Source organism: Lepisma saccharinum, chromosome 27, assembly GCF_977018435.1.
Source record: "Lepisma saccharinum chromosome 27, izLepSacc3.1, whole genome shotgun sequence".
Classification (NCBI taxonomy): Eukaryota; Metazoa; Arthropoda; class Insecta; order Zygentoma; family Lepismatidae; genus Lepisma; species Lepisma saccharinum.
This window is the reverse complement of record NC_139255.1, coordinates 23,157,541-23,173,522: the sequence shown is the minus strand read 5'-3', so window position 1 is coordinate 23,173,522 and position 15,982 is coordinate 23,157,541. Positions and strand designations below refer to the sequence as shown.

At 39.5% G+C, this 15,982-nt stretch overlaps 1 protein-coding gene across 1 annotated transcript in view; it reads left to right on the top strand.

The window, feature by feature from the left end:
• The window catches only part of LOC145980376 (dipeptidase 1-like), a 217,116-nt gene that overhangs the window by 12,493 nt on the left and 188,641 nt on the right, over positions 1-15,982 (top strand). The window lies entirely within an intron of this gene.

Here is a 15,982-nt window from a genome sequence, read left to right as displayed (position 1 = left end):
GTTGTGCCTGCGAGGAATATTGCTCCTAGATTTCCTTTAATTACTTTTTCTTAGTAATAAAAATGCTTATTTGGGTCACGATTACAATGCATTACCTCGGAACAACATGTATAGTAATTTTCCATTTGTGCCTATGAATTGTTCATGAAAATTGACCATATATTGGACAAAAATTATTAAACGATAAAACATTATGACATTTCCGTTGCACCACAGGGGGAAACCGTATATAAAGATTGTTGACTTCCAGAAAAACTGTTCATAAATAGGAAAAGCAATAAAGTTCTCCTTTGTGGTCTGCTTTATTTGTTTGTTTGCTTGTTTGTTTGTTTGCTTTCTTGCTTGCTTACTTGCTTGCTTGTTTACTTGCTTGCTTGCTTCCTTGTTAACTTTCTTGTTTGCTTGAATCTTTGCTTCTTTGTTGATTTTAGTTGGTGTTTGACGTCCACTTTATGCACAGTAAAACTAATCGGAAATGGGCCTACAGTTAAAGTGGGATCCGAACAACTATGTGCCTCCACCGCGTATCGAACCCGGGGCCCCTTGATTAAAAAACGACGACACAACCACTACTTCATCGGGAAGGCCCATGTCCTTTGCATGAAGGCGTATGGGGTATGTGGAGTTGTAGTACAATCAACAGCAAATGAATTAGGAGAAAAAAGATTTTCTCGATGAAAAATGAGTTGGCAATGCTGCGAACACCGAGGCATTTGTGATAAGACGCTTGAGGAGCCTCAAACAAAGTTTTCTCAACGCATAACTTCAGTACCGAAGGTCATGTCGATTGGCAACTTTCGGGAGCATGTTGTCTGTCTACCTCTACACAGTTCTCCCCAAATGCCTGTTTGAAAATGATCAGGTGTTCACTTTTTTTGCCAACGTAGTTCTGACATTGCAGTAATGTTACAATATTTTTTTTTCTTATGTTGCTTTGTTTTTACCATGACACATTTATAATTTGTCGCAACTATGAGGATGGATGATAATTACATTAAATTGATAAGGAAACACTGCAGAGATAGATCTCCATGCCGAGACCAGGCCTCGAACTCGGAAGCAAGAGCGGGGAAGTTTAGTCACATCGTTCTAACTCTCGGCCACGAGTTAGCTTATAATTATCTGTAATTGCTAAGGAGTATTTTGTCGTATATTCATGCCTAATATCTGTTTCTGGACACTTAATTTATGAGTGGTATTAGATCCAAAATGTGATCGTCGGGGAGAATCCGCTTTTTGTTTGACGGGGCGTTTGGGGAGGCACGTCTCGTTCATATCCGAGAAACAATTAGAGTAAAAAATGACATGTATGAAAGTTTGAGAAATGTGCGAATGACGGGGGATACTACCGAATAGGTGTATTCTTTTTTTAAAAAAATACCGGCCTGGTTATTGTTTTTTTGTGTGTGCTTTTATCATATCATGACTCCTCCTCATCGTCGTGATTCTTTCAACCAGAGGTGTTCATCCTCATGACGGCAGACCTCACCCTCACCCTCCGGAAGATTTGTGAGGGTGAGGGCGGTGGAGGGTGGGGTGACTACGATCTCTGAGGTAGAGGGAGGTTGATTCCAAATGAACACCTCTGCTTTCAACACGTCTAGTATCCGCATATTCTGCAACAATGCAATTTGCGATCAGTAACTAACTGTCACAAATTTTGACTAAGTAATTTTTTCAATCCACGTTTTGCATAGAGTGGCCGCGGTGGCTCAGTCGGTAACGCGTCTGACTACCATGCTAAAGATCCCGGGTTCGATTCCCGGCCGGTTCAAATCCGGGAACTTTTCTAACGATGGAAGCGGCCCCGGCGCCCACCCAGCGTCGAATAACATGGGTACCTGGGGGTTAAAGGCGGTCAGGGGCGTGATGCTGATCACATCACCCCCACTCACGACCGGATCAAGAAAGTGTGGGGCGTTACCCCACACCCCCTATACGCCTTCATGGTGTGGTGCTATGCACAGGGGAGCACTTTACCTTTTTTATCACGTTTTGCATAGAAAAGCTAATCGGGACTTGACATACGTTGTAAGGTGAGATCCGAACCATTATGTGCTTCCACCGGGTATGGAACCCCGGACCGAAAGAAGTAAATAAAAAAAACGTGGCTATACAGCCCTGGAAGGGCCTTGACCTATCTCCCGGCTGCCAGCCTCCCTCCCACAATGAAAGAAGTAAATAGATGAATAAATAGTTCAAAATTGAAATTATATACACAAGTATTTATTTCAGTTATCTTCACATGCTCTAGAGAAAATTATGGATCTGCATTACAGGGAAGATTCACGAAGACCCACACTCATTTGATATGCAATGATCGAGATGGAAATTTCTAGGAGGTGGATGCTGGATCGATCCTTGAAAACAGGTCGGGGGAGGGGATGTTTAGTGTATTGTCTCGCATAATTTGTAGGTAATTACAAGAGATCTGAGATACAAAAGTAAGTAAGTAATCTCCATAGGTATAAAATACAAATCTATCATATTCGAATTTTACGATATCACGTGCATCATCAGAAAACCAAACATACCAAATTTTGGAGAGTAGGAGCTAGTAAGTGAAATATATTTCAACTTGATGATTTATATTTGATAGAAATTCTATTAAGATGTCAAACCTGAAGCCCATAGCCAAGTTGTATGATGAAAGGATAGAGGATAAGCTTCAATCATACTAGTATATGCTCACAAACAAAAATGGCGACTGAGTGACCTAGAGCAACGCAAAGCAAAGAAAGCACTCGATAATTGGAAGAAACAATGAGTTACAAGGGCGAAAAAGATGTATTTGCTTTTGCAAACTCGACTTTAGTTTGCCTGTTCCAAACTGAAATGCCATATTTTGAGACCATTGCGTCACATGCTAAATTAATGGAGCCTTGTAAAAATCAGAGTTCAAAATGTTTGAAAGAAAATAAATATATTGGTTCTAGGGAAAACAGAAAGAAAGAAAGAAAGGACACACTCATTCATACAAACAAAAAATAAACTTGATTTTCAATGTTTCAAATAATGTTGACGTGTGTTCAGTAATGAGTCCACCAGCCATTGTTGTCGATTACCTCACGCAATCTTCTGGGCATAGATTCAACAAGTCTATGACAAATACGTGGCCTGTTCTGTATAGTTCTCCATACGTCATACACATGGCCACGTAATTGTTCTCTTGTTCTTTCATAGCCAGGTTCCCATTCTCTCACCATAATGGACCATACGTTTTCAATTGGATTGAGGTCTGGTGATTTTGCTGGCCATTCGAATGGCTGAATGTCAGGGTGATGTGCAAGCCATTGCTTCGTTCTTTTGGACGTATGGATACTGCAATTATCATGAACGAAGTTGATGATGGGCATTTCCTCCCAAGGATAAATAACGCGAACTGTCGGTAGCATATGTTCTTCAAGCACTGTAATATATTCTTCGGAATCCATCCTCGAGGATATTTCTACGATATCTCCTGCACCAGCTGCACTAATCCACGCCCAAAATGCCACTGAAATTCTTCCACTTCTTCGATTGCTACGAACATATTTTGGATCATAACGAGTTCTGTCCGGTCGCCACAAATTAATTTGGCCATCTTCATCCGAACAAAACACTTTCTCGTCAGTCCAAATTACTGTTTCCCAAAAGTCATTTGTCATGGGTAGATATTGTAACGCGAACCCAAGACGAGCATTTACGTGTTGCGCTGTGAGTTGCACTTTCTTCGCTGGTGTTCCGTGCCGTATCCCCGCAGCTTGTAGACGCCTTCGTATTGTATCACTTGAACACTGCAGTTGTAAATGTCTGGCAACAATACTGGCTGGAGAAAATGGATGATTTGCAATGTGTTCCACAATAGCAGCATCTTGCTCTCCCGATGTCACTCTGCGGCGCCCTGTTTTCCTTCTTGTTTTCAGGAACTCTTCTCCTTCATGTTGAAAACGCTCTATCCAATGACGAACAACATTTTCATGCCTTCCAATGGCTATTGCGATATCGGAAATTGTGCGGCCGCATTCGAACATGCCAATTATACGGCCACGAGTAGCTTCAGACGTGTATGGCATCTTGACTCCGTAGCTCCAATGAACGATTGCTCGTCCAGGCCAGGTTTCCGACTACCACCTCGCAAGGCATTCACTTCGTCTTCAATTAAGGGTTGCTAACCCTATTTTCAAAAAAAATATTGTTGATATGCAAGGAAAATATCAGGGATGGTCACGACATTACGATCCAACAATTCAAAAACGGAATTTTTCATATCTTGCGAAAGTTAAGGTAAACTAATGCTACTGAATTTCTACTTACGAAATTTCATCGCCGATTCTTGTCATACGAAGTGAAATGTGAATTTGTTTCGGAAAACTTACAGGTGTAAATTATCTTCCCAGTAGAGTAATCAGAGTGCTAGGCACGATAATTGTCATTATTATTGTTTATACTGTATAACCAATGGCATAGTTACGTAAGTTTCAATGAATGATGTAACCCCCTTATCACCTTACCAATAATCATAACCAATATTAACACTCGAGTAGTGTATATTGGGCGTTTCAAAGTCACACTTTGTAGGTATTTTTTTTTTTATCAATTAAATATTACTTTTTGACATATTTTGACAATTGTTTGTCAACGTTTTAGTGTTTAGCGATGTTTTTAGTACAATTTTCAATGCAAATTTTTTTTTTCCCAGCAAATTTTTTTTTCCCACTCACACTTGGTAGGTATGCATTTGTATCCTTTTTTTTTATCAATTGAATATCAGTTTTTGACATATTTTGACAATTGTTTGTCAACGTTTTAGTGTTTAGCGATGTTTTTAGTACAATTTTCAATGCAAATTTTTTTTTCCCAGCAAATTTTTTTTTCCCACTCACACTTGGTAGGTATGCATTTGTATCCTTTTTTTTATCAATTGAATATCAGTTTTTGACATATTTTGACAATTTTTGTCGATGTTTTAGCGTTTAGCGATGTTTTAGTAAAATTTATTTTTTTTCCCACCTCACACTTGCCACGATCTTACGTGATATAACTTAACCTATCCTTTTTTTCTTACTTGTTGTTTCAAAATAGTACTTTGTAGGTATTTTTTTTTTTATCAATTGAATAACTCTTTTTGACATATTTTGACAATTTTTTGTCAACGTTTTAGCGTTTAGCGATGTTTTTAGTACAATTTTCAATGTATTATTTTTTTTCCCACTCACACTTGGTAGGTATGCATTTGTATCCTCTTTTTTTATCAATTGAATATCAGTTTTTGACATATTTTGACAATTTTTGTCGATGTTTTAGCGTTTAGCGATGTTTTAGTAAAATTTATTTTTTTTCCCACCTCACACTTGCCACGATCTTACGTGATATAACTTAACCTATTTTTTTTTTCTTACTTGTTGTTTCAAAATAGTACTTTGTAGGTATCCTCTTTCTTTATCAATTGAATATCAGTTTTTGACATATTTTGACAATTTTTTGTCGATGTTTTAGCGTTTAGCGATGTACATGATGAAACACCAAACAGATTTTTCCTAAGTCTTACTGTTTCCAAGATAACTCTACTTCCGGTTGCCATTTTGGATTTCCGAGCATAGGCTCTATTCATACTTTTTCTCACATATAGGCGTACGTGACGAATCCGCAAACAGATTTTTCCTAAGTCTTACTGTTTCCAAGATAACCCCACTTCCGGTTGCCATTTTGGATTTCCGAGCATAGGTTCTATTCATATTTTACTTACATATAGGTGTACGTGATGAATCACCAAACAGATTTTTCCTAAGTCTTACCGTTTCCAAGATAACCCTACTTCCGGTCGCCATTTTGGATTTCCGAGCATAGGTTCTATTCATATTTTTTCTCACATATAGGTGTACATGATGAATTACCAAACAGAATTTTTCTAAGTCTTACCGTTTCCAAGATAACCCCACTTCCGGTTGCCATTTTGGATTTCCGAGCATAGTTTCTATTCATATTTTACTTACATATAGGTGTACGTGATGAATCACCAAACAGATTTTTCCTAAGTCTTACCGTTTCCAAGATAACCCCACTTCCGGTCGCCATTTTGGATTTCCGAGCATAGGTTCTATTCATACTTTTTCTCACATATAGGTGTACGTGATGAATCACCAAACAGATTTTTCCTAAGTCTTACCGTTTCCAAGATAACCCCACTTCCGGTTGCTATTTTGGATTTCCGAGCATAGGTTCTATTCATATTTTTTCTCATGTATAGGTGTACATGATGAATCCCCAAACAGATTTTTCCTAAGTCTTACTGTTTCCAAGATAACACCACTTCCAGTTGCTATTTTGGATTTCCGAGCATAGGTTTTATTCATATTTTACTTATGTATAGGTGTACGTGATGAATCTGCAAACAGATTTTTTCTAAGTCTCACTGTTTCCAAGATAACCCTACTTCTGGTTGCCATTTTGGATTTCCGAACATAGGTTCTATTTATATTTTTTCTCATGTATAGGCGTACGTGATGAATCCGCAAACAGATTTTTTCTAAGTCTTACTGTTGTAGTAGTACAGGTGGCCGGGTTCTACGCCCTCATTTGAGGCTCGAATCATCATTTGAGGCTCGACCTAACCTACCCTAACCTACCCTAACCTAACCTACCCTAACCTACCCTAACCTACTCTAACCTACCCTAACCTACCCTAACCTAACCTAACCTAACCTAACCTAATCTAATCTAACATAATCTAACCTAACCTAACCTAACCTACCCTAACCTAATCTAACCTAACCTAACCTACCCTAACCTAACCTAACCTAACCTAACCTACCCTAACCTAACCTAACCTAACCTAACCTAACCTACCCTACCCTAACCTACCCTAACCTAACCTACCCTAACCTAACCTAACCTAATCTAACCCAACCTAACCTAACCTAACCTAACCGAAAAAATCACCAAGGTTTTTTTTTTTTGGTCTAACCTAACCTAAAGCAAGGAGCTGGCAACACTGCTTGAGGCTTGCTTTAATGGTTTACTCTTGTAAGGCATAAGCCTTATTTTCTTGCAGTGTGGCCAACACCTTACTTGAAAAAATCACCAAGGTTTTTTTGGTCTAATCTAACCTAAAGCAAGGAGCTGGCACTTGTGTGCTTGCAGTGTTGCCAACACTTTACTCGAAAAAATCACCAAGGTTTTTTTTTTTGGTCTAATCTAACCTAAAGCAAGGAGCTGGCAACACTGCTTGAGGCTTGCCTTACAGTGCATAAAGCAGTGTTGCCAACCTACTGGTATTTTTGCCATAGCTTTTTACAAAAAAAAAAGAGAGAGAGAGGGGGAAGAGTTAAACAACCGACAATGTTGCTAATATTTACCTACAGCTTTTTTACTTGGCAAGGGCTTAGCTAATTTATATACTGGCGTAACATACATACACTGGGCAAGGAGAGCCGGCAACAAACACACACTGCCGTAAAAGAGAGATGGATGGATGGATGGATGACAACACAGTATGTGTGTGTGTGTGTGTATAATATGTAGCATTATTAACTAGAGTGTGTTGGCAACCTGCCTGCAACTAAAAAAAAGATAGAGATACCAACATTGCTGTAAGATAAAGAGAGAAACCTAGAGCTGGCAACAGTGGTGAGCGAATATGTATTATTTCCAAGTCCCGGGGGCCAATGTTTATATATATTGTGACCTTTGTAAACACCTCTCGGGGGAACGATGTGCCATACATGCGTGTGTGCCTTTTATTATTTCCGTATTGTGACGCAAACAAACAAATAATAATTGTTTTTTTTTTTAGATGGGGGTGTTTTTCGATATATTTTTTTCGATAACTCTTACTATTTTCGAGATATTTGCAATTTTAAGATTTTTTTTTAACGCTGGACTTAGAAAATTTTCGGTATATTTTTTTTTGTTCCATGACGACCTATGTTTATTTTTGGTATGGGAGGACAGAGGACACCGAGACTCGACCGACACACTAAACCCAACCTCTCTACGCGTACTCTACGTCACCAAAAAAGGTTAAAGGTTCCAAATAACAATAGTTAGAGTTTCGCCAATCTAGTAAAGTGGATTGGTTGAAATCTCCAAGGCGTATTTTGCATTTTTTTTTTCAAATATGAACACGTTAAAACTGAACTGTCTTGGATTTTTGAGTTTTGTATTAGCCCTGAGAAAATTCTATATAAAATAACGTACCTGAAAATTATATTTACAGTAGATTGATTTTTTTAGTTTTGTAATCACCTCAAGAAATTCTATATAAAATAACATACCTGAAAATTGTATTGCTATATACTAGATTTTTTGATTTCTGTGATTTTGGAGAAAGCAATGGCATCCACTACCAGTTTCAATCGTAAAAATGATAAAACTGAATGTGTTACTTGTGGGAAGCTAATCTCAAGGAACAATTTATCGGTACACAGGACAAGATGTAGCGAAACAGGTTCGAGAATTAATTGTTCGTTACCTTCTAAGTCTTGTGCTCGATGCGGAAAGATGATCAGCATTGCACATTTAAGTAAACACCTCAAAATTTGCAAACCATCGACCGGACAAGCATCGAAAAGGAAAATCGATAATTCAGAAACGGAAGCTTCCACTTCCAAGCAAATTAAATTATCTAATGAATGCAAACCAATTAGATCTGCATTCAACGACCAACTCCAGGATTTTTCAATTAAGTCAGAACCAGGCCGTGACATTCTAAGTTTCTTGGACGAAACAAAAACATCTGTACTAAATATTTTGAAAGATAAACTTGAAAACAACTCTATAAAAGTATATGTTGTTCTGTTTTCTGAATACGAGAAAGTTGATGGCACAACGAGTATTTTTTATCATCGTACAAAAAACCAGACTCTTTATTTTGCTGACGTCGAAAATTTGGACAACTTCTATTATAAAGTTTCCAACGAGCTGGTTAAGAAACATGACGATTTCGAGGCTAAAGGGTCGGGGTGGTCTCTATGTGGAAGTCCTCACACGTTAACTGTTTACGTGAACCAATTCTCACCTCTTCGTGCATCCAGCTACGTTCCTCTTCCACCGAACATTCAACACAAGAGGGCTGTGTTAAATATACAGAACAGCGATAACAAGTGTTTTCTTTGGTGTGTGTTGGCTGCACTGCATCCTGTTTATTGGTCAAATAATCCAGAACGGGTTTATCATTACAAGCAATACGAGTCCGAATTTGAAAGTGTAATGTCTGGCATCGAATACCCGGTGATATTGTCGGATATAACAAAGTTCGAAAATCGTGCAGGAAAACGCATCGCTATTAATGTATATTCCTTCACGTCAGATAAATATCTCGTGCATCCAGTCAGGATAAGCGATATCGACGATGACGATGCTCATGTGATTAATCTTCTTCTAATTTCAAACGAGGATGTTCATCACTACACGCTAATTCGTTCTCTATCACGTTTGGTCAAAAGCCAAACAACCAAGCATGAACATTGCATCGAAGTTTGCCCGAGATGCCTAACCACGTTCGACGATCGAAAACAACTCAATTATCGAAATTACACTGGACGTCAAATTGCTATCGAGAAACTTGCCGAACATAAAATTTATTGTGGTGACAACAGACCGGCTAGAATGTTGATGCCCGAAACGAACGAAGTCGAAGAATTCAAAATGCACAAGGCATTGTCGGAACATCCCGCAATCATCGTCGCTGATTTCGAGGCGTTCCTCAAACCACTCTCCTACTGCGAACCGGATCCCGAACTTTCCTCCACAACGCCGTACCAGCTTCATCAACCTAATAGTTTCGGCTATGTTGTTGTGCGACGTGATAAAATAAATGAAGCATATATATACCGCGGGCCAAATGTAATCGAACACTTCCTGGAAAAAATGGTGGAGGAGGTTGAGGTAATTGGTAGCGTACTGCTTACATCAAAACCGATGGCACCTTTAACTGAAAATGAACTTCAAAATTACAATTCCACTGAGGTGTGTCCGGTATGTGATCAAAGTTTCACTGATGAGAACAAAAAAATATTCCACCACGATCATTTCAGCGGAAACTACATAAGTGGAATTTGCAACACGTGCAATCTTAAAATCCAGAAACCTAAATTCATCCCCATATTTTTTCACAACGGAAGCGGATATGATTTTCACCACCTGGTGAGGCATCTTGGCTACGATCCGAAACGTATAGGTGTCTTGGCCGAGAATGAAGAACGCTACATTAGTCTCAGCAAGCAAGTGTCGATTCCGGGAACGAAAAATACAATCGAGATGCGCTTCCTGGATTCGTATAGATTTCTCTCTGCAAGTCTGGATGCTTTAGCGAACAAACTCACCGACGAACAATTCAAAATAACTAGAGCTAGTTTTCCCAACGTAGACGTAGAACTCGTTAGACGTAAAGGGGTTTATCCTTACGAATACGTTAGTGATGGTTCTAAATTTAACGACGACGCTCTCCCACCTCCAAGAGAATTTTACAGCAGACTCAGAGAGAAAGGAATCACGGACGAAGAATATCAACACGCGCAACTCATGTGGGAGAAATTAGAATGTAGGACACTCGGAGACTACCACGACGCATACTTAAAATTAGACGTGACGATACTCGCGGATGTTTTTCAAGCGTTTAGGAAAACGGCAACGAATATTTATAAATTAGATCCAGCGTATTTCTACAGTCTACCGGGATTAGCGTGGTCGGCAATGTTATTCCAGACAAAGGTCAAGCTGGAACTGATATCGGACGTTGACATGTTGCTATTTATCGAAAGAGGGATACGAGGTGGAATGGTGCAATGCGTACAGAGACATGCAAAAGCTAATAACGTACACATGAAAGAAGATTACGATTCAAATCGAGCATCGAATTACATCTTCTACGTCGACGTTAATAATCTCTACGGACATGCCATGGTTCAGAAACTTCCTTACGGGGGATTCGAATGGTTAGATCCCACTTCGATAGACATTATTCATTTCGACGATAGCGAGTGTGGTTTCTTCGCAGAGGTAGATCTCCAATTCTCCAACCACCTGCACGACACGTTTTCGGATTTGCCTCCGACTCCCGAAATCAAATGTCCACCCGACTCGGTTCAAGACAAGCTTTTGTTAACATTGGACCCTAAACAGAGATACGTCGTCCACTACAGGAATCTCCGGTTTTTGATTGGGAAGGGTGTTCAGATAGTAAATGTTAGAAGAATACTAAAGTTTAAACATTCCACGTGGTTAAGACCTTACATAGAAACTAACACGCAACATAGAACAGCTGCCACTTCCGATTTAGACAAGGACTTCTTTAAATTGATGAACAATGCGGTGTACGGAAAGACCATGGAGAATGTTAGAAAGCACGTAGACGTGAAATTAATTTCCGATAAGAATAAATGTCGGAAGTGGATAGCCGATCCTAGATTCAAGTCGAGAAAAATTTACAACGAGAATTTGGCACTTTTCAATCTTGATATAAAATTGATGAAATTCAGAAAACCAATTTACGTTGGCGCAACGGTTCTCGACTTGTCGAAACTTTACATGTTCGAATTTCATTACGACGTGATGAAACCCTTCTACGATGATAAAATATCACTTTTGTACACGGACACCGACAGCTTTATTTACAGCATACAAACACCTAACCTCTATGAAGACATAAAAAATTCTTCCATGCTCGAGTATTTCGATACTTCTGCATATCCTCAACCCAACAGATTTGGGATTCCATCCCTCAACAAAAAAGTCCTAGGTAAACTGAAAGATGAATGTAACGGTGATATTATTGTCGAGTTCGCGGGTTTGCGTTCGAAGATGTATGCCATGAGAACAGAGAGTAGCCTCACGAAGAAAGCAAAAGGTGTGGGCAAGAATACGGTGGAGAACAAACTTACCTTCCACGATTACATCGATTGCCTTTACTTACAATCGACGATACTAAGTATAGAACAAAGAATCCAAAGTGTAGACCACGTGATTACAACAAACGAAGTTAGGAAAGTAGCATTAGATCCGCATGACGATAAAAGATGTATTTTGTCTTGTGGAATCCACACGTTGCCTTGGCGACACTATCGTTTAGAAATTAGTAAAAATTGTAGGCAATGCAAATGAAAAAAAAAATAAACTTAAATAACTATAACTAAAATAAAAAAAAAACTTTAACTATCTCACATACACAATAAATAACTAGCAAGGACAATGAATCACTTTGGTTTCCGAAAGCAAACAATGGAGACTACGCCGCACGGCAGATCATGAATTTCTACCTTCCATGTTATCTAAACTCAACGGCCTGTTGATCAATCAATTTTCGGAACGCTGCTCTTCTTGCTGGAACAGTGACGATTTCGGATTCGCCACGATCGACATGACGAGGAAACCCAACGACGAAAAATACAGAAACAAAATCAACGACTTTCTAAACGTTGCAACGTTTCTCACAACGTTGTAAGAAACGTTGCAACGTTTAGAAAGTCGTTGATTTTGTTTCTGTATTTTTCGTCGTTGGGTTTCCTCGTCATGTCGATCGTGGCGAATCCGAAATCGTCACTGTTCCAGCAAGAAGAGCAGCGTTCCGAAAATTGATTGATCAACAGGCCGTTGAGTTTAGATAACATGGAAGGTAGAAATTCATGATCTGCCGTGCGGCGTAGTCTCCATTGTTTGCTTTCGGAAACCAAAGTGATTCATTGTCCTTGCTAGTTATTTATTGTGTATGTGAGATAGTTAAAGTTTTTTTTTTATTTTAGTTATAGTTATTTAAGTTTATTTTTTTTTTCATTTGCATTGCCTACAATTTTTACTAATTTCTAAACGATAGTGTCCCCAAGGCAACGTGTGGATTCCACAAGACAAAATACATCTTTTATCGTCATGCGGATCTAATGCTACTTTCCTAACTTCGTTTGTTGTAATCACGTGGTCTACACTTTGGATTCTTTGTTCTATACTTAGTATCGTCGATTGTAAGTAAAGGCAATCGATGTAATCGTGGAAGGTAAGTTTGTTCTCCACCGTATTCTTGCCCACACCTTTTGCTTTCTTCGTGAGGCTACTCTCTGTTCTCATGGCATACATCTTCGAACGCAAACCCGCGAACTCGACAATAATATCACCGTTACATTCATCTTTCAGTTTACCTAGGACTTTTTTGTTGAGGGATGGAATCCCAAATCTGTTGGGTTGAGGATATGCAGAAGTATCGAAATACTCGAGCATGGAAGAATTTTTTATGTCTTCATAGAGGTTAGGTGTTTGTATGCTGTAAATAAAGCTGTCGGTGTCCGTGTACAAAAGTGATATTTTATCATCGTAGAAGGGTTTCATCACGTCGTAATGAAATTCGAACATGTAAAGTTTCGACAAGTCGAGAACCGTTGCGCCAACGTAAATTGGTTTTCTGAATTTCATCAATTTTATATCAAGATTGAAAAGTGCCAAATTCTCGTTGTAAATTTTTCTCGACTTGAATCTAGGATCGGCTATCCACTTCCGACATTTATTCTTATCGGAAATTAATTTCACGTCTACGTGCTTTCTAACATTCTCCATGGTCTTTCCGTACACCGCATTGTTCATCAATTTAAAGAAGTCCTTGTCTAAATCGGAAGTGGCAGCTGTTCTATGTTGCGTGTTAGTTTCTATGTAAGGTCTTAACCACGTGGAATGTTTAAACTTTAGTATTCTTCTAACATTTACTATCTGAACACCCTTCCCAATCAAAAACCGGAGATTCCTGTAGTGGACGACGTATCTCTGTTTAGGGTCCAATGTTAACAAAAGCTTGTCTTGAACCGAGTCGGGTGGACATTTGATTTCGGGAGTCGGAGGCAAATCCGAAAACGTGTCGTGCAGGTGGTTGGAGAATTGGAGATCTACCTCTGCGAAGAAACCACACTCGCTATCGTCGAAATGAATAATGTCTATCGAAGTGGGATCTAACCATTCGAATCCCCCGTAAGGAAGTTTCTGAACCATGGCATGTCCGTAGAGATTATTAACGTCGACGTAGAAGATGTAATTCGATGCTCGATTTGAATCGTAATCTTCTTTCATGTGTACGTTATTAGCTTTTGCATGTCTCTGTACGCATTGCACCATTCCACCTCGTATCCCTCTTTCGATAAATAGCAACATGTCAACGTCCGATATCAGTTCCAGCTTGACCTTTGTCTGGAATAACATTGCCGACCACGCTAATCCCGGTAGACTGTAGAAATACGCTGGATCTAATTTATAAATATTCGTTGCCGTTTTCCTAAACGCTTGAAAAACATCCGCGAGTATCGTCACGTCTAATTTTAAGTATGCGTCGTGGTAGTCTCCGAGTGTCCTACATTCTAATTTCTCCCACATGAGTTGCGCGTGTTGATATTCTTCGTCCGTGATTCCTTTCTCTCTGAGTCTGCTGTAAAATTCTCTTGGAGGTGGGAGAGCGTCGTCGTTAAATTTAGAACCATCACTAACGTATTCGTAAGGATAAACCCCTTTACGTCTAACGAGTTCTACGTCTACGTTGGGAAAACTAGCTCTAGTTATTTTGAATTGTTCGTCGGTGAGTTTGTTCGCTAAAGCATCCAGACTTGCAGAGAGAAATCTATACGAATCCAGGAAGCGCATCTCGATTGTATTTTTCGTTCCCGGAATCGACACTTGCTTGCTGAGACTAATGTAGCGTTCTTCATTCTCGGCCAAGACACCTATACGTTTCGGATCGTAGCCAAGATGCCTCACCAGGTGGTGAAAATCATATCCGCTTCCGTTGTGAAAAAATATGGGGATGAATTTAGGTTTCTGGATTTTAAGATTGCACGTGTTGCAAATTCCACTTATGTAGTTTCCGCTGAAATGATCGTGGTGGAATATTTTTTTGTTCTCATCAGTGAAACTTTGATCACATACCGGACACACCTCAGTGGAATTGTAATTTTGAAGTTCATTTTCAGTTAAAGGTGCCATCGGTTTTGATGTAAGCAGTACGCTACCAATTACCTCAACCTCCTCCACCATTTTTTCCAGGAAGTGTTCGATTACATTTGGCCCGCGGTATATATATGCTTCATTTATTTTATCACGTCGCACAACAACATAGCCGAAACTATTAGGTTGATGAAGCTGGTACGGCGTTGTGGAGGAAAGTTCGGGATCCGGTTCGCAGTAGGAGAGTGGTTTGAGGAACGCCTCGAAATCAGCGACGATGATTGCGGGATGTTCCGACAATGCCTTGTGCATTTTGAATTCTTCGACTTCGTTCGTTTCGGGCATCAACATTCTAGCCGGTCTGTTGTCACCACAATAAATTTTATGTTCGGCAAGTTTCTCGATAGCAATTTGACGTCCAGTGTAATTTCGATAATTGAGTTGTTTTCGATCGTCGAACGTGGTTAGGCATCTCGGGCAAACTTCGATGCAATGTTCATGCTTGGTTGTTTGGCTTTTGACCAAACGTGATAGAGAACGAATTAGCGTGTAGTGATGAACATCCTCGTTTGAAATTAGAAGAAGATTAATCACATGAGCATCGTCATCGTCGATATCGCTTATCCTGACTGGATGCACGAGATATTTATCTGACGTGAAGGAATATACATTAATAGCGATGCGTTTTCCTGCACGATTTTCGAACTTTGTTATATCCGACAATATCACCGGGTATTCGATGCCAGACATTACACTTTCAAATTCGGACTCGTATTGCTTGTAATGATAAACCCGTTCTGGATTATTTGACCAATAAACAGGATGCAGTGCAGCCAACACACACCAAAGAAAACACTTGTTATCGCTGTTCTGTATATTTAACACAGCCCTCTTGTGTTGAATGTTCGGTGGAAGAGGAACGTAGCTGGATGCACGAAGAGGTGAGAATTGGTTCACGTAAACAGTTAACGTGTGAGGACTTCCACATAGAGACCACCCCGACCCTTTAGCCTCGAAATCGTCATGTTTCTTAACCAGCTCGTTGGAAACTTTATAATAGAAGTTGTCCAAATTTTCGACGTCAGCAAAATAA